This window comes from Schistocerca nitens, chromosome 3 (genome assembly GCF_023898315.1).
Source record: "Schistocerca nitens isolate TAMUIC-IGC-003100 chromosome 3, iqSchNite1.1, whole genome shotgun sequence".
NCBI classification, from domain to species: Eukaryota; Metazoa; Arthropoda; class Insecta; order Orthoptera; family Acrididae; genus Schistocerca; species Schistocerca nitens.
Genome location: NC_064616.1, coordinates 651,060,047 through 651,086,020, shown reverse-complemented (window position 1 = coordinate 651,086,020; position 25,974 = coordinate 651,060,047).

Below are 25,974 nucleotides of genomic sequence, written 5' to 3'. Positions count from 1 at the left end.
GACACCACTGGAGGCGGGCTGCACGATGTTGGGGCATGAGCGGAAGACGGCCTAACGGTGTGCGGGACCGTAACCCAGCTTCATGGAGACGGTTGCGAATGGTCCTCGCCGATACCCCAGGAGCAACAGTGTCCCTAATTTGCTGGGAAGTGGCGGTGCGGTCCCCTACGGCACTGCGTAGGATCCTACGGTCTTGGCGTGCATCCGTGCGTCGCTGCGGTCCGGTCCCAGGTCGACGGGCACGTGCACCTTCCGCCGACCACTGGCGACAACATCGATGTACTGTGGAGACCTCACGCCCCACGTGTTGAGCAATTCGGCGGTACGTCCACCCGGCCTCCCGCATGCCCACTATACGCCCTCGCTCAAAGTCCGTCAACTGCACATACGGTTCACGTCCACGCTGTCGCGGCATGCTACCAGTGTTAAAGACTGCGATGGAGCTCCGTATGCCACGGCAAACTGGCTGACACTGACGGCGGCGGTGCACAAATGCTGCGCAGCTAGCGCCATTCGACGGCCAACACCGCGGTTCCTGGTGTGTCCGCTGTGCCGTGCGTGTGATCATTGCTTGTACAGCCCTCTCGCAGTGTCCGGAGCAAGTATGGTGGGTCTGACACACCGGTGTCAATGTGTTCTTTTTTCCATTTCCAGGAGTGTATATGGCATTCTTCCCTCTACCTCTCCTGGTGGGAATCTACCATCATCTGCCTTCTATGTATCGGCGATACCATATTGACTCACAGTTTTTTACTCCTTAATGAGCTGCTCCCTTTTTAACAGTGCAGTCCCCTCTCGATGATCCATATTTTGCTGAATACCCCTCCTCCGTTTTGGCCATCTCTGCTTGTCCTAGGTGTTACCAGATGACGCACACATGCTTAAGTCTGTCATTAGTTTTTGCTTCTCAAAGGTGTTTTATCCTCCCAGATTTAAGCACCTGAATTTCCCTCGAAAGTAGAGTCCATTGGTTAGCGTTTGCAATTGTCTGGAAGGCGTACAACCTTGCCTCCACACGGCCAGGTTCGCCCCCCCCCCCCCCCCATTTTCTCTTTACATTTTGTCTGGCGTTTCTTGCATTTTTGCTCCACCATTTCTTGTGTCTTCTTCCCCTGGTGATGTCCCTGTTGTTTTGCGACCTTGGAATGGTGTGGGGATCGGGATGGGTCGGCAGCAGTGCCAGCACTCCGTCACATGAGCGCCTTTGGGGAGCCCCCGTGCTCTCGTCACTCGCTCCCCCTACCTCCCTCCCTTCTGTTCTTTACTCTTCCTGTCGCTTCGACGTTCTTTCCACCTCTTTCTTCGGCCGTTTTACTCTCCCATCGACAGGAACATGTTGTTGGTGTTTTTCCTCCTTTAGTTCTGCCACCTCGGATCGTGGAACTGATGACCTCACTGTTTGGTCCCCTCTGCACCATTCGGGAGGACGATGGTTCAATCCCGTGTCCGGCCATCCTGATTCGGGTTTTCCGTGATTTCCCCAAATCGCTCCAGGCAAATGCCGGGATGGTTCCTTTGAAAGGGCAGGGCCGATTTCCTTCCCCATCGTTCCCTAATCAGGTCAGATCAGATCGCTGTTTGGTCTCTTCCCCCAAACAATCCCATGCCAATCCCTCTGCCCCTGCCCCTCCGCACCCGACAAACTGGCTATACTACTATTGCACCTGATCGATTGGCGCTTTAACGGACTGTCAGATCTTACCCATTGACTGTAGATTATTTATGACTGGTGTTGCCATCTGTTAGTTGCATATGAAATTACGTGATCCATTGTCGCACTGAGACAATTGCAGTCACTTCACGAGGTCTGAGAGAGCAACCGCTGGTTCCAACAATCAGTTACACCGTCTGAAAAAAGTATAGGCGAGAGCAAGAGCAAATATTACATGCATTTTGAATGAAGTATGCATCTTTAATTACACAGCCGCCTTTAAAGATTATGAATATTCTAAATATCGATTACAAGAACTATTGTGAACACTAAAAGACCTTGATAACAAAATAAATCATCTTCTCCATGACGCTAATTGCGATGCTGCGTGTCCAGTATGGCGAATATGCAGTGCGTCTCTTACCCATAGTCGTCAGGCGAGTTTTCTCTGGTGTTTCGGCAAATATTCGCAACTTCGTTTTGTCAGTGTGTAGCTAGAGTAGCGCAAACAAATGTTGCTTATTACGTCTTTCAGGCGGCATACTGCGTCGACGGAAAGCACTGGTTTGTTTTCCGTTACAAATAAAACTATTTTTAAAGTGCAAATTCATGTCGTACTCCAGAAGCGACGGCACTGCCCTGGCCAGTGCTGACTGCTACCGCCATGCAGGAGCGCTGCTCCCTCACTGCTGGAGTACTGGTTGTTCTTCATGTTTTACTGTCCTTTTAATCATGTCGATAGAAAGAATATCGCACTAGACTACCTTGGGACCGCTCTGTCGAGTGCAAAGTCTGTTAATTCATGTCGTGCAGCTGTAATCAGGTCGTAAACCTTTTCACACGAATCACCAGAGTACAAATGACAGCTACGCCAATGCACTGTCCTTTTGTACCTCGTGTACGCATTACTATCGCCATCTGTATGTGTGCATTACGAGGAAGCATGTAGAACTCGCTCCTCCTGAAAAAACAAGTTCCACCATGTTTTACCTTCCGCTTCAAGCAAGAAATTGGAAAAAGTAAAGTGGAGGATCTTTTCCGATGCGTCTTCTCACGAGATCAAAGCACCCTCTCTCAACAACACATTAGAGGTGCGATCAGATCTTCTGCTAAAAATACTTAATATTCTGTTGCGTTTCCGAATACATCCCGTGGCTATTATTAACGATATCACACAATAATTCCTGCAACTTGTCTTGTACAAAGACGACACGAATTTGACAACATTTCTATGGCACAATGTTTATCAGGATAGTCACGGAAGCTACTATACCACAAACGAAGTAACGACTTACTGTTTCACTAGATTTCCCAGGCATGGGCTGTGCTACTGGTCCCGGCGGGGGTATGAGTCCTCCCTCGGGCATGGGTGTGTGTGTTTGTCTTTAGGATAATTTAGTTTAAGTAGTGTGTAAGCTTAGGAACTGATGACCTTAGCAGTTAAGTCCCATAAGATTTCAAACATATTTGAACATTTGAACTAGATTTGCATTCAGCCTGACATGCAGTCCGTTCTTGCTTTCCGCAATGCTGAAAAAATTCTTGTACGCATGAAACTGCATTTCCCGCACAGATACTAGCCAACGGTATTGTCGTGGATGACTTCGCATTTGGCGCAGATGACGGCAGTCAGGCTATTGATATGTATTATGAACTAAAGAACCTTGTGAAATTACTAAACTTTCAATTAGCGAAATGGGCCATTACTTCAAATCAATCACAAGACATATGAAGAGCCAAAGCACGAGAGATTACTACACTACTGGCCATTAAAATTGCTACACCAAGAAGAAATGCAGATGTTAAACGAGTATTCATTGGACAAATATATTATACTAGAACTGAAATGTGAATACATTTTCACACAATTTGGGTGCGTAGATCCTGAGAAATCAGTACCCAGAACAACCACCTCTGGCCGTAATAACGGCCTTGATACGACTGGGCATTGAGTCAAACAGAGCTTGGATGGCGTGTACAGGTACAGCTGCCCATGCAGCTTCAACACGATACCACCGTTCATCAAGAGTAGTGACTGGCGTATTGAGACGAGCCAGTTGCTCGGCCACCATTGACCAGACGTTTTCAATTGGTGAGAGATCTGGAGAATGTGCTGGCCAGGGCAGCAGTCGAACATTTTCTGTATGCGAAAAGGCCCGTACAGGACCTGCAACATGCGGTCGTGGATTATCCTGCTGAAATGTAGAGTTTCGCAGGGATGGAATGAAGGGTAGAGCCACGGGTCGTAACACATCTGAAATGTAACGCCCACTGTTCAAAGTGCCGCCAATGCGAACAAGAGGTGACCGAGACGTGTAATCAATGGCACACCATACGGGCGATACGCCAGTATGGTGATGACGAATACACGCTTCCAATGTGCGTTTACCGCGATGTCGCCAAACACGGATGTGACCATCATGATGCTGTAAACAGAACCTGGATTCATCCGAAAAAATGACGTTTAGCCATTCGTGCACCCAGGTTCGTCGTTGAGTACACCATCGCAGGCGCTCTTGTCTGTGATGCAGCGTCAAGGGTAACTGCAGCCATGATCTCCGAGCCGATAGTCCATGCTGCTTCAAACGTCGTCGAACTGTTCGTGCAGATGGTTGTTGTCTTGCAAACGTCCCCATCTGTTGAGTCAGGGATCGAGACGTGGCTCCACGAATCGTTACAGTCATGCAGATAAGATGCCTGTCATCTCAACTGCTAGTGATACGAGGCCGTTGGGATCCAGCAGAGCGTTTCGTATTACCCTCCTGAACCCACCGATTCCATATTCTGCTAACAGTCATTGGCTCTCGACCAACGGGAGTGGCAATGTCGCGATACAATAAACCGCAATCGCGATAGGCTACAATCCGACCTTTATCAAAGTCGGAAACGTGATGGTACGCATTTCTCCCCCTTACACGAGGCATCACAACGTTTCACCAGGCAACGCCGGTCAACTGCTGTTTGTGTATGAGAAATATGTTTGAAACTTTCCTCATGTCAGCCGGCCGGTGTGGCCAAGCGGTTCTAGGCGCTTCAGTCTGGAACCGCGCGACCACTACGGTCGCAGGTTCGAATCATGCCTCGGGCATGGATGTGTGTGATGTCCTTAGGTTAGTTAGGTTTAAGTAGTTCTAAGTTCTAGGGGACTGATGACCTCAGATATTAAGTCCCATAGCGCTCAGAGCCATTTGAACCAATTTTTTCCTCATGTAAGCACGTTGTAGGTGTCGCCACCGGCGCCAGCGTTGTGTGAATGCTCTGAAAAGCTAATCATTTGCATATCACAGCATCTTCTTCCTGTCGGTTAAATTTCGCGTCTGTAGCATGTCATCTTCGTGGTGTAGCAATTTTAATGACCAGTAGTGTATTTTCTTTTGTTTACAGATGAGCCATAATGGACGGTGAAGTAAATGTCAGGTTGCGACAACGGTCGGTGATGGAGTTCCTCTTCAAGACCGGCGATGACTCTACCACATCGATTCACAGGAAGTTGCTCCCTGTTTATGTGTACATATACTCACTCAAGCTTTAGGCGTGCAGTGGAACACGGCAGTTAACAGCTTCTACATTAACAACGATGACGTCACAGCAAATTACCTGATGGACCTACTATAAAAGGAAACTATTACAGATTGTTGCTAAATGTTGCTAACTCTAGGACCATTCTGTCCTGTGTCAGTCATAGCAAAAGTTTTATTCCAAGAAACGTGGTGTAGGGGAATTAGCTGGTATGAATTACTTCCCAACGATCTGGCAACACGATGGAATACTTTGCTCTCCATTTTACCTTCACTGTCTGGTATTTGTATCCCGCGATGGGTATCAACTACTAAAAATCGCGATGTTCAGATTCACGTATTTTGTGATAATTCTGCCCGAGCCTGTGGGGCAGCTCTGCACGTCCGCAGCGTTTTACACGGCAACACACTTACTCATTTAGCCTCTAGGAAGAACAGACTTGCACCTTTAGGAAAAGATAGATTGCACTCAGGAACAATTAAAAGACACTTACACAAAGCTTCGACCACAGCCTTCATCAGCAAAAAAGAAACAGAGAAACACACACCATTCATACACACAAGCAAGCGTACCTCACGCACACCTGACCGCCAACTCTGGCAGCTCAGGCGAGAGCCGGAGGTTGGTGGTGATGTGTGCGTGAGGTGCGCTTGTTTTTCTTTTGCTGATGTAGGCTGTGGCCGAAATCTTTGTGTAAGTGTCTTTTAGTTGTGCGTGTCTGCAATTTAACGTGTCTTCTTTACGGTAAGTTCCTACATTGTTGATATCCCTATTTGGAATTCCCATTATCAGACTTGCACCTGCAAAGAAGATAACACTGCCACGTTTCGAACTTCTAGGTGCACTTGTGGGAGCACGATTACTAAGACATTTCTGCGCAGCTGCAGGGTACGACATTACTGCTGCACTGTTGTGGATGGTCGCTACAGCGTCCTTAGGCTGTATATGCAGTGATGTTACTCGACAGAAGACTTTCATCTTTAACAGAGTGACGGAAATTAGTACTTATACGTCGCCCAGTCAGTGGAGACATTGTCCTGGACATGATAACCCAGAGGAGCAACTAGCACTGGGACTTTTTGGCAGTCACATCGAACATGTGCATGTTTGTTGGAAAAGACCGTCATGGCTTGCACATCAAGAAGAATGCTGTCCATCAGGTACTCCAAATGTGCGTCATGACCTCCTGGAAGAGAGAAAGAATGTAAAACATGTTATGGCACTTACTACACCGCCAATACTCACAGACATTTCCAAACTCAGTTCCTACTGGAGACTAATTCGACAACAGCTTGGATCCTTCGCTTCACGCATAAGATCCGTCACAAAGTAAACCTGCTGAAGATTTCACAGCACTCGGGTTCTCAAATGTATGTACTTAATGCGTCAAAATAGTTCAACGTCATTGCTTCACGCGGTAAATCCACGTACTCCAGAACTGTAACCCGATGCTGTAGGACTCTAAAATTGCACGCTTTCATTCATTCATTGACGATGGACTCCTTCATCTGGGAGATAGAGTACAATTTGCAGACCTCACCAGTGATCAACGACACCCAATACTCCTTGATCGCTAGCAGTAGCATAGACTTTGTAAGTTCTTTCTACATCAAGATAGGCATGAGCATGAACAAGGCCTACATAACACAATTCACTTGCGCAACAAAACGCACAGTACATTTAGAACTGTATTCCAACATGAATACCGACACATTCTTATGGCTTTACAGAGATTTGCTAGTAGATTGCTAGTAGATGTGGATTCCGTACACAATCTGCACAAGGTCTTTCACGCTGCCAGTCAAAATTGACGGAACTATGGTATTTACTGACCACCTCAGAGACCCATCGCATCCTCGCAGAAAAGGAAATCTCTTGCAAGTTCATTGCACCACGGGCGTCTTCGTGAGGAGAGTTGTGGGAAAGAATGGTGGCACCATCAAGCGATGCTTACGGAGAGTCTAACTGCAGAACAACTCTACACACCTAGGTCAGTATCGAAGCTGTAGTAAACTCAAGGCCTATCTCTCCGGGAGATGGTGTAGAACCGCTGACACAGGCACACTTTCTGGTCGGTGAAGGGCTGGACCAGAAAGTATCGTCACACATAATCTCACCAAAGAATTTAAACTACGGCGGAAACTAGCAGACGACTTAGGAAAAGATGGACTTACGAATATATCATGGAGCCTAGGAACTTCCATGAAGTTAGAGGCATATCTTAAAGCTGCATTGACTTCTGACCTGGTGATCTGGCTTTGATTCAAGAAGGGGACGGACGCCCACGACATGTCTGGAGGAAAGGGAAAATAGCAGGATGTGTACAAGGAAGAGACAGTAAAATAAGAGCGATAATACTGCGAAAGTCAGAAAGACAACAGGTAGCAAGTCTGGTTCAGCTGGTAACCCCCCCCCCCCCCCCTGCCTCACTGGGGGTAATACGACTTATTGTAAACTCTTTTGTTACGTACGTTCTGTGACCTGTGAATAAAGTGTTGTGTTAGACTTCAAATTGCTGCCTTCTAATGTCATTCGCAACAGCTACTACTAGGTCAAGTTGCCTTTCAACTGACATCGCGAGACTGATTGCACCCAGTTCCAAAACTCTCATCAAGAAAAAATCCCTGGTAGTAAGGGAATCTAACCTGGGCAGTCAGCCGCTCTGACCACTAAACTACAGAACGTGATGTAGGTAGTAGGGAAGGCGAATGGTGTACCTCGGTTTATTGGGAGAATTTTAGGCAAGTGTGGTTCATCTGTGAAGGAGACCGCGTATAGGACGCCAGTGCGACCCATTCTTGAGTACTGCTCGAGTGTTTGTGATCCCCACCAGGTCGGATTAAAGGAAGACAGTGAAGCAATTCAGAGGCGAGCTCTTAGATTTGTTACCGGTAGGTTCGATCAATACGTGCGTGGTATAGAGATGCTTCGCGAACTCCAGTGTGAATCCTTGGAGAGAAGACGACGTTCTTCTCGCGGGACGGTACAGAGAAAACTTACACAACTGTAATTTGAAGCTGACTGCAGCACGATTGTATTGCCGAAAACGTACTTTTTCAGTAAGGATCACTGAATAAGGTAAGAGAAATCACGTGATACAAAAAGAGGCAGCCAGAGTTGCAGCTAAAATGAATGTTTATTTAGTCGACGACCGGTTTCGGGCTGCGCCCATTCTCAAACCAACCCATGTACAAAACGTCAAAATTACAACAATATTACACATATATACAATATTATACATATTTATTTTAAATACGGGTGCAAAGCATAGCTTGATAGCATATCACAACCACTACATACCAAAGTTTTCCAAGTAAAATGTCCATCAAAATATCGGTAAACAATGTGCGTACAAATGCGTACAGTCCCAACTAACATTCGTTAACGAATGGTACTGGTCAGGCTGGAAGCAGCCAGGAAACCTAGGAGAGATGGCCCCTCTCTTCGGCCTCGTGATTCTTTTATTTCGGGAAAGGTTGTTTCATAGCAATTTACAATCTTAAAAGACAAGCAGTGCACAAAACGATTACATAACATACGTGGTATATACATATGTTTTGTAAGTGTGCCTATCCACACGCACAAATTACAATGTAACCTACAGTCCAACTTACAGATCCAGAGAGAGTAACATCCACATGCCATAAGGAATGAAAATGTCAATATATCATCATAAAAGTATGCCACACCATTGCTACATTGTAGACTACATAGCGTTGCCATTCCGTAGCAAAATTATGGAAAAGACGCCAGACATGAACATAAACCGCTAACGGATGTTTAAACAAAGATTTAAAAACGTACCATGACAGATATTCAAAAGCATAGTAATTTTTTAAACTTTCGAATTAAAAATGGATCAAACTACGTCATACATGACGAGAGATGAAACAATAGGTTAACATGCAGAAGTGAAAATTGTGATTTTGTAAACAATAGAATCTCAACAATCAATACAATTACCAGGGAAGGACCAGTCGAAGGGGGAGGGGGAAGGGGGGGGGGAGGTAACGGAAAGGGAGAGGGGAAAGGAAAGCAGTACAAAAGAAAGTGGATATGATTGAAACGGTTAGAAAGGGGCGGGAAGAACACAGGAGGGGGGAAGAGGGTGGGGACAAAAATGACAAGGGGGAGTCTAAATTGAGGATTCTAGGAAAGTAAGCTGTAATGCTTATTTATAAATGTGCAAACCTACGTTGAACATAAAATACAGGCTATGGGTTACAACAACAAAATTTTTCCACAGTTATACATAAAATAATTTTTGGAAAAAACTGTACACCATAAAGTGAAATGACAAAACACAATGGCTGGGATTTAACTCTGTCAAGAATAAGCTGCTCTTAAGGCACATAGGACAACGTCTCAAACCATATTGTGGATGCCCACCACAGTGTTGTGTGAGTAAGCACACAAATCTTTTTGGGGAGGCATAGTCTTATCAAAAGTAGACTTATTTGGAGGCACCCACACCTATGTAATTAGTGGTTAAAGTAAATAACAAAATTATAAATAAGGAAAGCCATAAGGCCAACCGGTGTGGCCGATGGGCTCTAGGCGCTACAGTCTGGAACCGCGCGACCGTTACGGTCGCAGGTTCGAATCCTGCCTCGGGCATGGATGTGTGTGATGTCCTTAGGTTAGTTAGGTTTAGGGGACTGATGACCTCAGATGTTAAGTGCCATTGTGCTCAGAGCCATTTGTAACATTTTTTGAAAGACATGGGTAGGGGAGGGGAAGGCTAAAGAGCAAGAGACATCTAGGATAAAGGTCATGGCCAATTACGGTACAATAAGTATTTAAACTATACAGGACACAAATGAGCATAAGCAGTGAATATATGAAATTGAATGAACTATCACATTATAGTAACGGCTATACGACCTAGTATGCAAAAAACCACTCTCTAAACTAAAAATATTGTTAACACTTTGAAAGCTGGTTTCAGATCATCTCAAATACTGTTAAAGCCAACAGATTTTTTTTCTTTTTACAGGCGATAAGATTTAGGATGAGGATCATAGTCACTTACGGTACAGCGAGTGCAGTAAATAAATGAGCCTAAATTACAATCTGAGTACAATGAATACATTAAACTGAATCAAATAGCACACTGTAGTAATTGCTATACAAGCTAATGGGCATATTCCACTCTCAAGGCTAGTATTACATTGTATTTTGTGTGCGTAGATAAGCACACTTACTGGGTGACAGTTACTGAACCACATGAAATAAAATCGTCACAACTTCTGAACGGTTTGCTTTACGACGTTCAAACTGTACGGTTGGCCGCGGGGAATGATGGTAATTGTATGGTTTGGTTTAGCGACAAAGCCCACTTTCGTTTGGATGGGTTCGTCTATAAGCAAAATTGGCGCATTTAGAGGACTGAGAATTCGCATTTCGCGTTCGAGGAGTCCCTTCACCCACAATAGGTGACTACATGATGTGCAATGTCCAGTCACGGAATAATCGGTGCGATATTCCTTGATGGCATGGTAACTAGCGAACGGTACGTGGAGGTTTTGGAAGATGATTTCATCTCCATTATCTAAAGTGACCCTACTTTCGACAAGATGTGGTTCATGCAAGACGGAGCTCGACCCCGTCGAAGCAGGAGAGTGACAGATGTCGTGGAGGAGTACTTTTGGGACCGCATTCTGGCTGTGGGGTATCCAGAGGCCACTGACATGGGCCTCAATTGGCCCATTATATTGTCCGGATTTGAACAAGTGCGACTCCTTTTTGTGGGGTTATATTACAGAGAAGGTGTACAGCAATAACCTCAAAACTATTTCTGAGCTGAAAACAACAATTCAGGAGGTCATCGACAGCATCGATGTTCCGGCACTTCAACAAATCATGCAGAATTTCGCTATTAGTCTGCACCACACAACGCCAATGATGGCAGGCATATCGAACATGTAATAACCAAAATCCGAATATCTGTAGTGACGTTAACATGTTCAATACAGTGTGTGCACGTCGTAGTTTATAACTAATTGACGTTTTTTTTCATATAGTTCAATAATTGCCACCCTGCGCAAAACAAATGTATGTGCCACATATATTATGTACTCATTTTGTACACTGCTCCTCTTTTAAGATTTTGAATTGCTATGGAAGCAACGTTTCTCGAAATAAAAGAATCACGGGCTGGACACGGCGCCACATATTCTAGATTTCCTGGTAGCTTCCAGGTTGACCAGTATCATTCATTAATGAAGGTTATTTGGGATTGTAGGCATATGTAAGTAAGCACTTTGTTTACTGATATTTTGACGGACATTTTACTTGGCAAACATTGATAGTTGTGATATGCTATTCATTTACGCTTCGCACTCGTATTTAATGCAGACATGCGTTTGGATATACAAGAGCGTTCAAAAAGTTTTTCACAGTCGTTTCTAATTTTTTTATTATTTGCAAGAGGAGAATGAAGTTTTTTGTGAACGTACTTGGAACATTAAGCTATAAGTTGGTATATAAAAGCACTTTCTTTCATTTACAGGTGAGCCATAATGGACTGTGAAGTAGATGTCAGGTTGCGACAACGGTCGGTGATGGAGTTCCTCTTCAAGACCGGCGATGACTCTGCCACATCGATTCACAGGAAGTTGTTCCCTGTTTATGGGGAGGACTCAGTGGATCGCAGCAGTATCCAGCGGTGGTTGCAGAGGTTTAAAGAGGGTGATTTCTCTCTACTGGACAATCCACTGCCGGCCGGAGTGGCCGTGCGGTTCTAGGCGCTACAGTCTGGAGCCGAGCGACCGCTACGGTCGCAGGTTCGAATCCTGCCTCGGGCATGGATGTGTGTGATGTCCTTAGGTTAGTTATGTTTAATTAGTTCTAAGTTCTGGGCGACTGATGACCTCAGAAGTTAAGTCGCATAGTGCTCAGAGCCATTTTTGACAATCCACTATGCGGTAGAACATCGACGGCAGTGAGTGATGTGAATAAGGAGACCATTGATCAAATCATCCAAAATGACAGATGCGTGACGACACGACAGCTTGCTGAAATGACTCGTTTGTCATTGGGTAGTGTGGTATCACTGGTACAGCCACAAGGGTACAGAAAAATACAGTATGTGCACGTTGGGTGCCTAGATTACTGACAGGATAAATGAAAACTATGCGGAAGAATGTGTGCGAGGGTCTCATGAAGACCTTTACTGAAGAGTGGAAACAGTGTTTCGACGGCGTCATTACCCAGGATGAAACATGGTTGGCTTTGTCCGAACCTGAGAGCAAAAACAAATCCATGGAGTGGCGTCATCCGGGTTCCCCTCGGAATAAGAAACCAAGACTTTCACGAACAGTAGGCCGAAAGGTGATGGCCTCCTTCTAGGATCAGTGTAGTGTCAGTTTCATTGATTTTTTGGAACCTGGCTCCACAATTAACCGGGACCGTTACTGTTTGTCGTTGGACAAGCTGCAACGTGTCATCAAGACCCACAGACCACAGCTTCAGGGTCAGCTCATCAGACTACACCATGACAATGCCAAACCCCATACAGCCTTTATGACGCAGGAAATCAGGAAAATGGGTTGGAAAATTGCTCTTCATCCATCCTACAGTCCGGACTGGACTCCGTCTGATTTTTACTTCTTTCGTCGTCGGAAGGCCCACCTGCGCGGTAAAACACTTGATAGTGAGAAAGACCTTATTTCCTGTGTCAAGCGATGGTGTAAAAGTCAGTCCCCAGAATTTTACCAAAGTGTATTTACATCACGGAAAGAACATTGAGCCAGATGGAGGCTACATTGAGTAGGCTCAATGTATAGCTAAATTTCCAAGTATGTTAACAAAAAGTTTCATCCTCCTCCTGCAAAAAATAAAAAAAATTAGAGACGACAGTGCAAAATTTTTTGAACGCCCTTTGTATTGTAATTTTGACTTTTGTACATAGGTTGGTATGAGCATGCGAGTAGCCCGAAACCGGTCAGCAACTAAACATCCATTTTATTTGCAACACTGGCTCTCTTTACATCACAATGTAAAAATGAGTTGCCACGCGGAGTGGCCACGCTGTTAGAGGCGCCATGTCACGGACTGCGCGGCCCTTCCCGCCGGAGGTTCGAGTCCTCCCTCGGGCATGGGTGCGTGCGTTGCTCTTAGCATAAGTTAGTTTAAGTAGTGTGTAAGTCTAGGGACCTATGACCTCAGCAGTTTGGTCCCTAAGGAATTCACACACATTTGAACATTTTTGAAAAATGAGTTTCTGTTCCACTATACCCAGCACCATGGAGTTAAGCAAAAGAAGTTAGGTCTCGTACAGGATCATATAGATGGACGTTTTTCCCGTGTTCTATTTGTGAGTGGAACAAGAATGGAAATGACTAGTAAAGTAAGTCTCCTCAACGCACCATACGGTGGCTTGCGGAGAATGTATGCAGCTGAAGTGTCTCATCACTGCGCCATCTAGCTCGGTATATTTTGTTGGGCATTTCCAGCATTGTGGTTAGGTTTGTTGACGGCTAGGAAGATGGAGTCAACCACTGGGAACAAAGCATGCGCCCTTGAGCAAGAAGAGTAGTTTAAAATGATTACAGAGATCGTATCAGTTACCTGTCTTACCAGTGGGACCTTAGAAACCACTCAGAACTGCTATAGGATATGTTAATTTTAGATGCATGAAACACGATGATCAGACTGCAAGTTCAAAATGGTTCAAATGGCTCTGAGCACTATGGGACTCAACTGCTGTGGTCATAAGTCCCCTAGAACTTAGAACTACTTAAACCTACCTAACCTAAGGACAGCACACAACACCCAGCCATCACGAGGCAGAGAAAATCCCTGACCCCGCCGGGAATCGAACCCGGGAACCCGGGCGTGGGGACTGCAAGTGGTTACCAACCCTTTGTTACTACTGAAATATCAATAATGACTGTAATAACGTCATATGCTGACTAAATGTTAACACAATGACACGTTCTGGGGACCAAACGGCCCCAGCAGTCTCTAAGAAAGGGAAGGTTGAATACAGTGCTGTAACGTATGACCCAAGTCGTTTCCCTCCCTAACTACACTATGGGAAGAACGTAGAGCTACAGAAAGATGAGAGCCATATTCGTCTCGTTATTTAGTATACCGCAGAGTCGATGGGGACTCCTTTCTGGCTACCAAGCCACTCTTTTTCCTAGAACACCTGGACGATAAATATGGGTAAGTGGCTGCACTGTCCAAAATGCGCAATGGGTCAGTCCTGATTCAGACGGCATCCCCAACCCAGTCACAAGCGTTACTCTCATGTGACAAGCTGGGTGATGATCTCATTTCTGTCACCCCTCTTGTGGCCGAGCGGTTCTAGGCACTACAGTCTGGAACCGCGCGACCGCTACGGTCGCAGGTTCGAATCCTGCCTCGGGCATGGATGTGTGTGGTGTCCTTAGGTTAGTTAGGTTTAAGTAGTTCTAAGTTCTAGGGGACTGATGACCTCAGAAGTTAAGTCCCATAGTGCTCAGAGCCATTTGAACCATTTGAACCTCTCCCTACGCAGTGCCTTAAGTGCTGTATATCCGGGCACGTGTCTTCCCGGAGACATTCCACAGCCACATGTCGAGACTGCTGACGTTCACTGCATCCAAATACTTCATGTGCCCCTCCTCCAACATGTGTCAACTGTGGGGAGCACCATGCCTCCTGCACGCTGGACTTGAAAGTACTCCCAAAGGAGAGGAAAATTCTGGAGTACAAGACCCTGGACAGGATGACATACACAAAGGCTAAACCGAAATATTAAAGGCTGCACCCTGTTCGATTACTCTCGTCTTACGCTGCCGCCACGACGACCTCTTCCTCATTAGTGACGACATTCTGCTCACCTAAGCCTAGTGCAGTGGGACCTAGGGGCTGCCCGATTCCATCCCTCCCATTGGTGGTTGGAGGCACTTCTTTCGCTGCTGTCAAAGCTTCTACTTTGGGGACAACGCCTCCCCAAACGCCTGGATACCAGCACTCAACCGGTGGCGGTAGGTGACACAGACGAGTAAACGTACTCCTTGGTCCCTTCACGCCTTCTTAGACGACAGAAAGCGTCATTCCCCAGTAGAAATGCGGCCTGATTTTTCTCCCACCTCGCTGAATTACAACTCTTGAGTGTTACACCTTCTTTTTGCGTTACCCTTCGAAAAACCTGGTTTCTCGCAATGTGGGCCCCCGTCCTTCATGGATATCGAGGGAACTACAAAAACGGTGATGACTGTGACAGAATTTCAGGTGCAGTCTGTATCTATGTGCTCACCTCTGTTTATGGCGAACCAGTGTCCGTTCAAACACCTTTAGACGCTGTGGCTGTCAGGGTGAGGACAATGCATGAAACTATCATTTGTAACATCCACCTTTCTCCAGATGGTGAACTGCCACACCATGTATTAGCTACACTGATTTCCCAGCTTTTCTGCTTCTAGGTGATGTTAATGCCCATAACCCTCTGTCAAGTGAAACCAAGTTTACTGGCCGTGCTAAAGACGTCGAGGATCTGCTAAGTGAACTCGACCTTTCCCTCCTCAATACAGGTGCCCCAACCTATTTAGTGTGGCACATGACACATACTCGGCCACTGATTTCTCGGTCTGCAGTCCTGGCCTGCTCCTGTCTATCCATTGGAGAGCTCACGATGACTTTTGTGATAGTGAGCACTTTCCACTCTTCCTGTCCCTGCCCCAGCATCACTAACGTGGAGGTTTGCCCAGATGGCCTCTTACCAAGGCTGACTGGGACGCTTTCAAATCTGCTACTACCGTTGAATCTCTGTTGCATGGCAACGTCGATGAGGTGATCCAGGCCATCACTGCTACCACTGTTGCCGCAGCTGAATTGGCAATCCCTTGTTCCTGAAGATGGCCCTGGCGGAAATCAATGTCTTAGTGGTCGCCGGAAATCTCTGCAGCCATTAGAGATCGTTGGTGGGCCCTCAAAATTCATAAGCACCACCCATTCCTGGAGCACCTCACTGCCTCGAAACAGCTGTGTGCCCGGGTCCATCAGCTCATTCAACGACGGAAACAGGAGTGTTGGGAACGATACGTCACCACTATTGGAACACGAGCCTTTCCTTCCCAGGTTTGCACCAAGATCAGGCGCCTTTACGGATATCAGACCCCTGCAGGTATACCTGGAATTTCCACAAATGGAGCTGTAATTGCAGAGTGTCTTGCCGAGCGTTATGCTCGCACCTTTGCATCTGAGAAATGCCACCCTCTTAAAACAGTGGGTGGAACGATCTTTTGCTCCATGCCACCCTGAGTCATATAATGATTCCTTCAGTGAGTGGAAATTTCTCAGTGCCCTTGCTGATTACCCTGACACATCCGCTGGACCACACTGCATTTATTCCCAAATGATGAAACATCTGTCAGCGGATTACCAGCGCCACCTCCTTCCATCTTCAACCACATCAGGAGCGATGGCAAATTCCTGTAGCATTGGTGGAAAAGTATCACCATTGCAGAACCCGCTAGATGTGGATAGCTACCGTTCTATCATCCTCACCAACGTTCTGTGCAATCTGCTCGAGCATATGGTGAGCCGGCGGTTGTGTTGGCTCCTTGAGTCTCAGAGCTTTCTGGTGCCGTCCCAGGACGGTTTCCGCCAAGGTCGCTCCACGACTGACATGTCAATCTACCTGGAGTCTGCCATCCGAACGGCATTTTCCCGGCGTCAACAGCGTATTGTCGTCTTTTTTGACCTGACGTAAGCCTACGATACCACTTGGTGACACCGCAACCTCGCTGCTATGCACGAGTAGGGTCTCCGAGGCCCACTCCCGATTTTTATACGGAACTTTTTGTCGCTCCACTGTTTCAGAATTCGCGTTGGTGCTTCACACAGTTCGCCCCACATCTAAAAGAAGGGGGTTCTGCAGGGCTCTGTACTGAACGGCCCATTCTTTTTAATTGCCATAAATGACCTCGCAGCAGCAGTTGGGTATTTCCTTCTGCTCATCTTATATTGGTGCGACTGAATGTCGAATCCAGGGAGCCATATGAAAGGCGCAGTGATGGGCCCTCACTCACGGCTTTCGCTTTTCAGCGGCCAAGACTTGTGTCAAGCACTTCCGTCGTCGTCATACTGTCCACTCACATCAGAAAATTTACCTTGATGACCAACTACTTTATTTAGAGGACACTTACCGCTTCTTGGGACTCCGACGCTCACTTAACTTGACTTCCCCATCTTCATCAGTTTAAGGAAAAGTGCTGACAGTATCTTAAATTATTCAATGCCTGAGTCACACCGACAGGGGTGCTGATCGCCCAACACAGCTGCAGCTGTACAAAGCCCCTGTGCAGCCCCGTCGTGACTATGGGAGCCTAGTTTACGCTTCAGTATCGCCGTCAGCATTGCGGCTGCTTGACCCTATACACGACTGTCGAATTCGACTTGCAATGGGAGCTTACTGAACGAGCCCAGTGTACAGCCTTCTCGTGGAAGCTAACATTCTTCCATTGCGGATCAGACGACAAAAATTGCTTACGAATTATACCATCCACATTCAAAGATCGCCTCACCATCCCAATTGCCACCTCCTTTTCCCTAACACGGCGATTCATCTCCCACAACAGTGGCCCAGATCAGGGATTCCAATTGCACTCCATGTCCGGTCGCTCCTTATTGCACCCGACACTTTCCGTCTACCACCTTTCCTGTGCGTCCACTTACGTATCCTTCTATGATCAATGCCTTAGACACAGCTGCATCTGGACCTATCACAAGGCCCAAAAGGCTCAGTTTCACCTGACGACCTCCGCCACCAATTTTTCTCTATTCTCGGCGAGTTCCAGGGCTCATAAATAGTCTACACTGATGGCTCTATGGTTGATGGTCACGTTGGCTTTGCTTACACTCTCGCTGGACATTATGAACGGCGTGCCGGATGGCAGGAGTGTTTTCACTGCAGAGTTGGTATCCATATCTCGCGCTCTTGATCATATCCATTCCTGCGTGGGTGAGTCCTTCGTTATCTGTAGTGACTCCTTAAGCACCCTACAAGCTCTCGACCAGTGGTTCCCCCGCCATCCTTTTGTAATGACTATCCAAGAGTGTCTTCATGACCACAGAAACAGTGGACGTTCAGTGTCCTACATTTGGACCCCAGGACGTGTTGGGATCCCGGATAAAGAACCTGCTGACAGGCTGGCGAAACAGGCTACCACCAAGCCAACTCTGGAGGTCGGCCCGCCAGAGGCTGATCTCCGATTGGTCTTATGCCGTAAAGTTTTCAGGATCTGAGATACTGAATGGCGCACCTTCACTATACCAAATAAACTACGTGTTATCAGGATACAAGAAAATGTGTGGTAACATCTCTTTGTATTTTATCGGATCTCTTTCGATTTTCGCCCAGGTTTCGAGATGAAGTTTCGTTGTGGGAACTATTATAAGCATCTCGCACTGAAGTCCGCGCTAAATTTCGAGGTTCTGCAAAAGATCGACAATCTTGGAGATTTTGCGTTCATTTAAACTTGGAATGGTTTTTCGTTGTTTTTGCAACAGTGTTCTGACAGAATTGAAAAATTTGTAATGTTATCATAATCTACTAATTAAGAAGTATAATCTTATGTTAAAAGTTTAACACAGTAGGGTAAGTATTGCTGTTAGAAACTGTGTGTTTCTCTCAAGGTAACGTTATTGACAGTGTGCAAATGCCCGGTCTTTATTCATACAGTATTTGAGAATGAGAGAACTTACCGATTTCCAACAAAATATTTACACATAGTTTCAAATCTTTTCGAAACTTTTCTCACTGACTCCCTTTCCCCCCTTGCACAGATGGTAGAAGAAAAAAAGTTTATGGCTTCTACATGTTCGCTGTTCATGCAGTATAACTTCAACATCGGACATGACATTCTAATTTATTATTTCTTTGCTACTAAATCTATTCGCAACTCAATCTGCATACAGTATCCACATATACCATTGAATGTACTTGCAATATTATATCACTGTAAGATACATAGTTCAGGAGATATGACGTCATAAGCATTTATAAGACTGAAAAACTAACTTTTGCTTAAGATGGAGAGCAAGTAACCCGTCAGTACAAGCAGGTGGTCTGTCAGACCAAGGAGAATATTTTCACATTAATGCAATGTTTTGTTTGTATGTGAAATCTTACGGGACTTAACTGCTAATATCATCAGTCCCTAAGCTTACACACTACTTAACCTACATTATCCTAAGAACAAACACACACACGCATGCCCGAGGGAGGACTCGAACCTCCGCCGGGACCAGCCGCACAGTCCATGACTGCAGCGCCTTAATGCAATGTCTGAAAGTTATTTCCAAGAAGCTATCTTCTCAGTACCTTTAAGTGAGTGTAATAAGAGTCGTTTGGTATGGTGTATCTGGTATTTCAACAATAGCACTTCCGGTTAGCTCACAACAAAGAGGTCTAGGGTCTCACAGGCCAGCCGCGTGCACTGGTGTCAGTTTATTGTTAGCTCCGCCAAGGTTATTCACGCGCGCGCATATTTGCGGTATCTGCTTAGTTTAGTGGTAGAACAGATTTTTTCGTGCTTTGTGCCTTATTTTGGTGTGTTATAAGTGTTGTAACTACATCATGGCTAATTCTTACGAGGCACAGGAGGAGAGAATTAGGAACTTGATTGAAGAAGTAATGGCTGAAAGTGACGCTGGTGATTCTGAAGAAATCGACTTTGAAGAAATCCAGGACCCAGAGTGGAAAAGTGATTCCGGCACCGAACAAGAAACCTCGAGTGATGAATCAGAAGAAAGTGATTGTCGTGCTGACAGTGATGTGTTTGTCGGTAAGGACGGAACAGTATGGAACTCACGTGCTCCGTCAAAGAACTCCCGCACACGTTGTCATAACATCATAACTCATTTACCAGGTGTGAAAGGTGCTGCGAAAAGTGCTACAAATCCTCTACAGTGCTGGGAACTGTTTTTTGATGAAAACATTATACACATACTCGTTGACTGCACTAACAGGTACATTCAAAGTATCCAGGGAAACTTTTCAAGGGAAAGAGATGCACAACAAACTAATAAAGCTGAAATAAAGGATTATTGGGATTATAGTACTACGCTGGTGTAATGCGTGCCCATCGACTAAGTCTACAAGATTTGTGGCGAACAGATGGCACAGGAGTTGAAATATTTCATCTCACAATGGGCATAAACAGATTTAGTTTTCTCCTTAGATGTCTCAGATTCGACGATAAACAAACTAGAATGGAAAGGAAGAAAACAGATCACATGGCGGCGATAAGACAGGTGTTCAGTCTAATTGTTGAAAACTTTCAGACGGCTTATACAGTTTCTGAATACGTGACAGTTGATGAAAAACTAGAAGCATTTCGTGGAAGATGCAGATTGCGACAGTACATGCCAAATAAGCCAAACAAGTATGGAGTAAAGATTTTTGCAGCAGTGGGTGCCAGAATGTTTTACACATTCAACATGGAGGTGTATGTTGGGCAACAGCCTGAAGGTTCTTACAGACAGGACAACAGACCAGTTGAACTTTTTTAGAGACTTTGCCAACCTATCCTGAATACAGGCCGCAACTACAATTATTTTACAAGTTACGGGCTTGCAGACACATCGATTACAAAGAAGACGACCATCGTTGGTACCCTGAGGATGAACAAGAGACAAGTCCCAAGGGGATTTATTAACACTAAAAACCGAACAGAAAAGTCATCTATGTTTGGGTTTCAGAAAAATTGCACCTTAGTCTCTTATGTACCGAAACGAAATAGAGTGGTATTACTACTGTTTACGATCCACCACAATGGAAATATTGACGAAAATACAGGGAATGATAAAAAACCGGAAATTATCACTTTCTATAACCTTACTAAGGGTGGAGTTGACGTTGTAGACGGAATGAGTGCAACATATAATGTAGCTAGAAACACAATAAGATGGCCAATGGTTGCTTTTTATAGCATCATGAACACAGCTGCGATAAATGCTGCTATTGTTTTCAACTGAAATCAGAAAGGACAACTGACAAGAAGAGAGTTTTTGTGGAAGCTTTCTTTTGCGCTTCTGCATGATCATCTTCAGCAAAGAGAAATGTCAAAAATATTGTCAAGGAAGATAACTGAGAGAAATGGAGAGCTTTGCAGTGTGAAAATTTCTGAAGTGGAATCAACTGGGACTTCACGAGGACGGTATGTGGACTGCAGAAGCAAAAACAGAATAACAAGATATATTTGTAAGAACTGCAAGAAATACGTTTGCCTTGAACATTCTGTTACTGTGTGCCAAGACTGTATCGACAAAATATCTGATTGAATACATGCATTATTTTGATAACAGCTAAATTTTATGCATCTCCATTTGTGTAAATATTTTTGAGCAAAATATTAAATTTATCCCTTAAATATATTTACTAAACTGATTTTCAATTATATTACTTCATTTAATAACGCTTCCCTCTGTAATATACATCTAAATGCAAATTCAGAAAGATAGAAACTGCAAGGGTCTGTAAGACCAGCTGCGTGTACTGCCGTCCTGTTTCCAAGTGCGTGCACCGCCGCGTTAACATGCTTATTTTCACCCAGTTTTGCAGAATGAGAGCATTTGATGACTTCCGCCAAACTTTAAGAATAATATAAACTCCTCCCTAAAATTTCTCTGACTTGAATGCTTAAAGGAAATCATTTAACACATTAAATCACTTGTAAAGTAATCACACGTTTGAAGCTGTTTTGTACATGAGAGTTCGACTCGTTAAAGAACTGGGGACTTAATGGTATTTAACTAATGGACATATTTTCCGCCATGAAGATGATGGCTAGACATAATAAGCTGGCAGGCAAACAGAAACTGCCTGTGATCACTGGAAGAATGCGACTACTCAAAAATTAAAGTATCTAAGGATGAATCATACAAGACGTCTTTAGGATAGAGGCTGTCCCCCACGAGAGGCAGACCATTCTGCACAACTGCACATAGTGTGAGTATGGCTGTGTAGCTTGGTAGAACAGACATAGTATTCAGGTACTGCATCATGTGCTGCATAAACGCAGTAAAATGTATGTACTACAGCCAAGCCCAACTGAAATACTCTTTGATTTGTGGTTGTTACCAGATAACTTGGACAATCTCGTTACTGATATGACAACGTAAATCTCACCAAAAGTGGCAAGTTCCTCAGACAGAGGGAGAATTTAAATGTGCATAAATCCATTACAAATCAGTATTCTGGCGATATTATGGCAGTTTTAAATCTATGATCAAGTGGACTGTCATGAAAAACAAAAAACAAATGAAACGATAAAGGACTGTCATGTTAAAGAAGGAAATGTGTAATTGGTGCATTCAACAGCTATATATGTGGTAAATTGCCCAACTTCATCTCTATGAGACAAGGCGTCAAGGCAGAAATACTACGTCTTGTAGCATGAGGATGACTGAGTCAACCAAGAAAAGAAATAACTACAAACCTTGTGACCAGTCTATCCAAATTGGAATTGGCTGACTCTAAAATGGGTATTCTGATGGAACAAATGCCTGGAATATTGCAGTAGCTCCTTTTGTCTTAATGCAGAGGTTCAACTGTAGGTTATAGGAGTGCATCCTTGTCTTAACCTTTTCGAAACGAGCACCTCGTTTGGGGACTTACATTCTTATTATTCTCTATAGGTTTTTCTGCATGTTGTTAATTAGCAAATCTTTCCCTATAGCCTATACCTATTATTCTTAGAATTTCAAACATCTATTCTCTGTGTTGTCAAAAATCTTAGCCTCTTGACAAACAAGTGCGTCACAGACACCTTCCACCACTGGAGGAATGTGACAAGAAGGTGTCCTATAATGGTCAACTGCTGGATGAAACTGGAAGAAACTGTTCAAAAAATGTATCTCTTAGAGTCCGCAGCTCGTGGTCGTGCGGTAGCGTTCTCGCTTCCCACGCCCGGGTTCCAGCGTTCGATTCCCGGCGGGGTCAGAGATTTTCTCTGACTCGTGATGACTGGGTGTTGTGTGATGTCCTTAGGTTAGTTAGGTTTAAGTAGTTCTAAGTTCTAGGTGACTGATGACCATAGATGTTAAATCCCATAGTGCTCAGAGCCATTTGAACCATTTTTTTGTATCTCTTAGACATTCAGTTGCATGCAAATGCGTGTAGTGTGACAGTTTAATTTATTTAAAAAAATCGAAATTTGATCTATAACATTACAAAACACTAACATGCCATTGTTACTGATTTAACTTACAAGTTAAAATCGACTTGTTGATGACAGACTTTTGCTGTCATACAGTGCAAAGAACCCATCACTTTCATGAAGCGACACACTAAACACTAGTAATACACATTTATATAGGAAGGAAACTGCCATGATTTCAACTATCCACACTCAGCTGCTTTGAAAAGTTGTCCAAACACTGTAGTACATCCACATTAGTGTTTAACTTTATCTTGCAGTACAAAACGTACCTCATCTTCTAGCAATAGTGCTAACTTAATCAGCCGTACAGTGATGACCACATGACACCTTGTCTCACACATCACCTTGTTACAACATGATTGTAACAAATTACACCATATTATAATGAAGTTGAAACAAAATTCTCCCTATATGAGTGAAACTGTAACAAAATGTTCCATGTTATAGTAAAAGTATGACAAAAGGCCACTGTTACACTAAATATATGTCAAAAGTCCCCTGTTAAAGTAAACTTGTAACTAAATGTCCCCTGTTACAGTAAAATTGTAACAAAATGCTGCCGGCCGAAGTGGCCGTGCGATTAAAGGCGCTGCAGTCTGGAACCGCAAGACCGCTACGGTCGCAGGTTCGAATCCTGCCTCGGGCATGGATGTTTGTGATGTCCTTAGGTTAGTTAGGTTTAACTAGTTCTACGTTCTAGGGGACTAATGACCTCAGCAGTTGAGTCCCATAGTGCTCAGAGCCATTTGAACCATTTTTGAACAAAACGCTCCATGCTACAGCAAAATTTTAGCAATATCTCTATACATCACATGCGTTATGCAGTTCTTGTTGCACGGTCAGTTGTCATCATTCTATAGTAACATATTAAGCCTATACATCCCCTTGATGACAGAGATAATGAAATTCAGTTATTCTTCCTACATGAAATTTAGCAGATGAAGTTTCCCCATGAACTATTTTTACTCTCATGACACTATTTACAGTATCTCCGTGCTCCTCTAGTAAATTTGCAATGATTGAGCCCGATTTTTCCTTGTTAAAAGTGTTTTAGTTCTGACATTGTGGATTATTAACAGCAGCATCATAACAGTAATAGACGCACTGACAGCTGAAGGATCAAGTCTGTGTCTAACAGGTAGTCAGAAGCGACACTCCAGAGCGGAGGTCCACAACAGCCAACTGTTATAATAAACTGTTTTCTATTAGTTAAATATTAATTAACTAAAGACTTAAATGTTTCAATTAGGATCGTTTAGAACGTTTCGAAAGCACTCCATATACTGAAGACAAAGGGGGATGGCATTTAAGTATGTCACACAACAGAACAATATTTATCCAGCCTTATGTAAAGTACACCTCTCTCAAGATATTCCATTCTACTGAAGCGCGAGACAACCTCTCTCAAATCACTAATAGTGACACATGACGACAATTAGCTGCTGATGAGCGGCTACATCCTTCCAGAGTCAGATAATGTCTGCGTCAGCCAGTTTCATAAGATCTAATTTTGCCCTTCAGTATCATACACTGCTTGTTGCTCCAGTGTTTCCATGACATACGCCCGTTGAAGGATATGTCGCAGATCAGTGACGCTTCTCCATAGGTGTACTGTACTGCCATTTATCTTCAATTGAAAATCTATAACATTTGTCACCGTTCATCTACTACAGTGGTTCTCTACCTTCCTTAGACCATTAACCCTGAGTGCAACCAGACATTAGCAAGTACCTCTGCCCTACACTCCCTCTCCCTCATATTATCACCAGCTGTAGCATCTAACTAAACTGTAGAATGAAAGACTTTTCTTGGAACAACTTTATTATTAAAATGATGAAAGGTGAATGATATTTAGTTTGTGTGTGTGTGTGTGTGTGTGTGTGTGTGTGTGTGTGTGTGTGTGTATTTGTGTTCAAAATGGTTCAAATGGCTCTGCGCACTATGGGACTTAACTGCTGAAGTCATCAGTCCCCTAGAACTTAGAACTAATTAAACCTAACTAACCTAAGAACATCACACACATCCATGCCCGAGGCAGGATTCGAACCTGCGACCGTATCGGTCGCTCGGTTCCAGACTGTAGCGCCTAGAACCGCTCGGTCACTCGGGCCTGCTGTGTTTGTGTGTGTGTGTGTGTGTGTGTGTGTGTGTGTGTGTGTGTGTGCGTGCGTGTGTGCGTGTCTGTGAGTGTATGTATGTGTTAGAATGAATGATGAAGGAATTCGTGGTAGCATCGCAAGTGCTACCCACAACCCCTTCTCAGATAAGAAAGCTAACTGTCCAGAGTGAGCGCGGACACTCGTTACAAAACATAGTTCCCTCTCCATTGCGACACTTGCTTGACCTGCACACTGCTACCAGATTTAAAACGAAACAGATTGAGATGTGTGAACCATACTTACGGTTTGTAAATCACTTGATTGCTGCATATCTTACTTCTGATCTGGCAGAAATTGGACGAAATGACGCTGTTAATGTTTTGCGTTTTAACACTCTAATAATAATAATAAAATGGCTCTGAGCACTATGGGACTTAACTGCTGTGGTCATCAGTCCCCTAGAACTTAGAACTACTTAAACCTAACCAACCTAAGGACATCACACACATCCATGCCCGAGGCAGGATTCGAACCTGCGACCGTAGCG